Source organism: Nesoenas mayeri, assembly GCF_963082525.1.
Source record: "Nesoenas mayeri genome assembly, chromosome: 1".
Classification (NCBI taxonomy): domain Eukaryota; kingdom Metazoa; phylum Chordata; class Aves; order Columbiformes; family Columbidae; genus Nesoenas; species Nesoenas mayeri.
In genome coordinates, this window is record NC_137541.1 from 24,652,930 (window position 1) to 24,658,929 (window position 6,000).

Genomic DNA, 6,000 nt, shown 5'->3' on the forward strand with positions numbered 1-6,000 from the left:
CCGGCCCGGGGGCTGCCGCTCGGCCGGGCGGGCGGGGAGCTCAGCGCTGGCGCTGGCTAACGGCAAACTTCTCTCGCTTCTTTGCCAAAACACGGAAACAACCACTAAAGACTTTAATTAAGAGGGGTAATTAGTTCGGATTGATCAAAGCCGGGTTGTTATGTTATTAGCTGCTCAGCAGACTCTGCCAAGCCGAGCCTTGAAAGCGGAGCCCGCTCGTCGGTGGGTGCCTGAGGAGAGGCGGGAGGGGGAGGCTGGGTTTGTAACGCCCCCGGAGGTAACCCAAACAGCCATGAAAAACGGGTGCTGCCCCCCGGGAAGAGTAACCGTACCCGCTCACGTCCCGCTGCCGTCCCCTCCGGGCAGGGGGGCCGCGCCGGGAAACGAAGTGGGGGGCAGGGCGGGCAGTTCTCTCCGGAGGCAGGGCCCGAGGACGGTGACCCCCGGCCGGGCGCCGGGGGAGGGGTCCAGGGAGAAGCGGGAGCTGGGGGTTTGTCCCGTTCTCGGGGGACCTGGCGATCACGCCTGCTCCGGAGCGGAGCCCTCACAAACAGGTGATTTTGTCCCGCGGGGAGTCCCTGCAGGTGACTTGATTTTGCAGCACCTGCAGCCCCTCCTCGGTTTTGGCTATACGGGATGGAGCGAGACGCGATGGTTGTAATTATGCCTAAATCGTTACGTCCAGGAGGGGGATATCACTTTGCAGGCGGCGCTCCCGCCCTCCTCCACAGGCCGCCTCTCTCAGGGGTGTTTGCAAGCAGCAGCTCTGGCCTTAAAGTTTAAGCCGGCGGCACTTGTGTCACTGTCCACCTTTGAAGGTGGCCGAGAGGGGATGGGAATCTTTCTCCTTTCACACATCCCGGATTACTGAGGTAATTCGAATTGACGACTGTAGTGCTACAAAGCAAAGCAACAGGTCCGACCTCCGGCTCGGCCGGACCCCGCGCACACCGGCAGGCTCAGCCCCTATCGGGGTCCAGGGGAACCGCGGGGACGCGCCGCTTCCCTCCGGCTCCCGGGAAGAGCAGCCCAGAGCCCCACTGATGGTTCGGGTGGAGGGATCTCAGTGCGGCCCACTGACACGCCGTGCGTGTGCAGGGGCATGGGGACCCCCACGGAGAGAGTCTTCGCTTCGGAGGTCTCGGGGAAACGGGGAGCTGGTCCCCGTGTTTCCACGCTACTTTGCGGTGGCCGGGGCCGGCACGGGTGGCAATGCGAGAGGAGTATGAGAGGGGAGAGCTGAGTGAGCAGCTGAAGGGACCCCGGGTACACCAGGAGGCGGGGAAGAGGCACGGAGGAAAGGGGACAGGCTGGGTTTCCCCTGAGGACCAGTCCCCGTGACCGCTTCTCCTCCAGCTTTGCCCGGCTCCCGAGTCAAGGAGAGGGTCATTCGGGCTTCAAAACGGATAAATCCCTCCCAAAAAGGTGACTGAAGTGCATCGCTCGTTTTTTTTCTTTCCGTGCTTGCCAAAAGTAAACCTGTGCAACACATAAGGAAAGGTAAGATGTCTCAAAGATCCCACGGAAATTATGTGGGTGTGCCATTTCTCTGAGCTTTTTGCTTGAGTGAAATAAATCGAAGCAGAATTCCAACTTACTTTTCTTATTGCTCAGCAAGCGTGATAGTACAAGGTACTGCAACTGTCTTAGCAAAGTGCTAAGTATCTTCATTTTATGACTTTTAAACAGCTCAAAACTATTCAAGCACTCCAAGTGTACTGGAACAGTCACAAAAGTATTTCATGTAATGATGAAAGGATTAAACATATGATGAAATGAAAGAAAAATCTAAACTAGCCACCATGTGATGAACATGTAACATCAGCCTCAAATTAAACATCTAGATGAGGCCTGAAGACACCACAGAGGAGTATGTGCATTGGTTACCCTGATCCCTGGCAATTCTTTGCTCTACCTTGTTTCTCCAGACTGTTTTCTAAGTGCTGGGAGAAAGCTCAGGCTTCCCTAGGCAGTGGCAGCTTATTTATTCATTTTCTGTGGTTAGAGGAGAGAGAATTTCTGATGTTGCTTGACCATAGACCATTTACAGGTTTATAAATTATAATCGGTATTTTGCCTTCCTTCCTGTGAAAGATCTGAGCCACGGCATAATCTGGGTTCTTCTGTGTCTTCCTGATGAAGAATGCTATTTTGCTATGGAACTCATGTACTGGAGTGTCTGTGTTTTGAAATGGAGTAGAAATTAGGCAGTCTAGTTTTATTCCAAGGTGAAGTAGAGAAGGTCAGTGATGGGCATGGATAAGTGTTCCTCCTTCCTAGATTTCTTGAGGTAAACACTACAGACGCGGGACTTCTCAGGGAGATAAGGGTAGCTCATTTGTTATTTTGCTGTATAAAACCATGTTTGTGTCAAAGGCTGTGATTAATACATGTCTTGGAAGGCCTGTTCAGCATTACCTTTAATTTCCTGTCTTTCAAGATTAATCTCAGGTTAAGTGAATTTCTAGTTAATGGTCAGAGGCAATTCAAAGCTGCTGAAATCATCATGAGAGACAGAAGCTATAATTTCATATACATCCAAAGCTTAGAGCTGCTAAGAGCTCTTCTTACCACAGACAAGTTTAATGCTTTTATTTTATTTTTATTTTTTCAATTGTGAATAATTTTGACAGGAGAAATGAAGTCACCTGTACCTAAAGGAAAGGCCTTACTTTTTGGTTCTTGTTTGCCAGTCGAAGTCATTGCTGTATTATCCATATTGTGCGTGACAACTGGTCAGCCTTATTCTGGCAGTCCATCCTGGATGCTGGGAGGAGAAGGCATTGGTGTCTCTGGAGCTGCTAAAACAGAGCTGTAGAGTTGAGCATTAGCATCCCGACGACACTGTGGCCCAGCCCCCATCAATCACAGCAGCTTCACTTTAGTACAGAATAAAAGGGAGACAAGACTGCTGCCTGTGGGACAAGAGCCAAGAGCTCTTGTCAAGGAGGAGCTGTTTCCCTCTACCCTGCCCAGGATTTCTCAGATGGGACTGAATTTCTTCTGTCCTCATCAGATGCTAGAGTTATGTTAACGTGAGTAATTGCTGAAAGTATCTGGAAGAACTACCAGAATTACCAAAGCTGCCATACATCACTGGAGAAATAAAATACAGCAGCAGCGGGATCTTCTCACAAAGTTCTTTCTGAATATTAAATGATAGTGGCTTTGCTTTACTACTGCTTTATTGATGATCAGACACCCCTCCCTCCCCCAAGGTGGAGGGGGAGAGTGGGGCAAAGATATTAGCACTATTTTGTTTGTTTTTAAAGAAAAAAATCCATGTATGTCAAAATGTAAACTAAGCGCAAAGCTTACCAATAGCTATCCCAGACTATGTTCTACTTCGCAGGTTGTTAAACAGAAATCTGGTGTATCTCAAGGCACCCAATGTGGATGTTGGATAATATTTAGTCAAAGATGCCTTTTTTTTTTTTTTCTTTTCCCCCTTTCTTTTGTCTTTTTAATTCCCACAGTTGTGAAAACAGAGGGACTAAACAACGTGTTACAGGTTCATGTGGATTCACCTCAAATGAAGGCATGTTGGTCACAGCTTAGGACCAGAACAGTTTAACTGGACAGTGATTGAAAACTAGAACATTAGAAAGCTCCTTACTCTGCACCTCATGTGCCATACTTAGAACTGGGACAGTCACCGTTTTGTTCTTCGGTGCTTGGTAAAGAAAATGGAGACCTAATTTGAGCCTGAGGTTTGACATGGTAGTACATAGTGATTCTAACTCTGTAGGGATGTAAATCTTTCCACCCACTGGCTATTTGGTTACTGGTTTGCTCAGATACCATCCTTACAGAGTGGGTAGTGAGTTGTACCCTGCTGGCAACTGCAGTAGTAACAATTCAGTAACTCCCACCTCCCCCCTAAAAGCAGGGGCAGTTTGAGCTCCTGTAAGAGTGACGGTTGCTACAGCTCCACTTTATACTGGGTCCTCCTTCTCCTCCCGGCCTGGGTTACTTTTGGATCACCCAACAGGGGCTGCAGAGCACCCAGTGAGTCCCTGCAACAGCTGCTGGGACTCACCGACAGTCCCCTGGCTTTGCAGAAAGTTCTCATTCTCCTTCAGTAATCTGTGACTCCTGAAACAATACAAAACTTCTCATTTTAAAACCCGTGGTGATATTATGAAGTACAAGTAGTGTTTATCTTCAGCCCTCCTTTGAAGCTCTCATGGAGTTTATTTAAAGGCTCCACTGTTGAGTCACCCTGCTGCAAACGAAGTCTTGCATATTTGATTAGGCACAGTATTAAATCCAATAACCATGCCTGTGGAAATACAAAACCTCCTCCCTTTCTACCTTTGAGATGGTTAATATTTCACCACAAGTATTACGTGATTTCTAATAAATCATCTGCAGTTACCAATCAATTAAAACACACAGAAAAGCTGTTTTTCTGATATTTTTTTCCTGAATAATTCTATGAAAAAGTAATGCCTAAGCTTTATTTTGTGTGGAAAATAAAAGAGTGATACTTTACAAATGTAAGTGTGAAGAGCTTATCTGCAACTGTACAAGCAGGTTAAACTTTTCAGGGATGGGACAACAAAATTCAGTGGCAGACTGACACATCATGTAAAAGAAACCTTGATTCATGGTGCTTCAGCTTAGAGGGATTAAATGCAACGGGTGACACAAAATAAACCTTTTCAAAATATTTCTAAAACACCTCTTAACCTCTTGATAATACCATGAAATATCTGAAGAGTATATACCTCAACATAGAAATCTTGTCTACCTCAGATATAAAAGAAATAATCTTGAAAAATAACATTCTTTTTAAATAACAATGATGAAAATCGCTCAGACAATAAATATATTTAGATGAATACTTTTTTCTTCTGAACAAGCAATAATTTGCAAAAGTAATCTCTGCTGTGGAAGTTAAAATCTGAACCACAATATAATCAGTAAACCAATCATTTGGCTTTAGCTAGAGAAGGCTTTGATTGTTTCTTTTCTTGTGTTCACCAGAAAATAAAAAAAGAAATGGCAATCTCATTTTCTAACTTACTGTATTTTAAAGGAACAATATGTTATTTCTTAAATACTGAAAAACGATTATGAGGAATGCAGGTATTACATAATATTTTTTCTTTTATGTTTGCCAGAAAATACATTAACCTGTTTATCATAAACAAGAACACATCTTAAAAACCACTTCAGGTTGATTTAAATGAATGCTAAAAGCTGAGGGCCAACGCTTGCTTCTGTCCAGTAATGCTTTTGCATCCTGTGAACCTAGGAAGTGCAAAAAATGAATTTAGATGACATTCCTCAATTTATGGGAGCATCCAGTTTTAATACCTACAGTAGAACTGGTTAGAACAGGTAGGTAAAGACCAATACAAATTCATAATTACTTTTATGGACAACCTGTAATTATTGTGATTTCACACAATAAAGTAATGGACTGTTTTGATTTGTTAGTCCTAAGCAGCAGAAACACCCTTCCCTATAAACAGTGTTTCTTCTGTTCTTCTGGAGCATGCTGGTTCTCTAGCTATGTTCTTCTCAAATACCTTTAAAAATGCAGTGTATAGTGGCATTTTTTTTTGGTGAAAATATTAAATTATGTCAGGATGACAACTACAGCAGAGACTGAGTTACCCCAAAATGGATCTACCACAAGACAGGCAGCTGAGTCCTCAGAAATGCAAAACTCACATTTCTTGAAAAAGCAGGTAGAAATTGTTTTAAATCTTCCCTGATACTGAAGGTGATTGCACAGCAGACTAACTTGTAGTGGGAGTTAGAGTGGGCAAAGAGCTACTTTAATTTCTAAAAGCAAAGGCATACATCACAGCTCAGTTTCATTTACTATATTTAACTTACATCTGTCTCTATACTAATTAGAGAGGGTGCTACTTTATAAGATTTTTTTCTGAATGTTTTTGTAGATTTTTTTTGACAAAGCATTTACAACTCTCTGTAGGAGTTTACAATTCGATTTTGAATTTTTTTATACATTAGTACAAAAAAAAA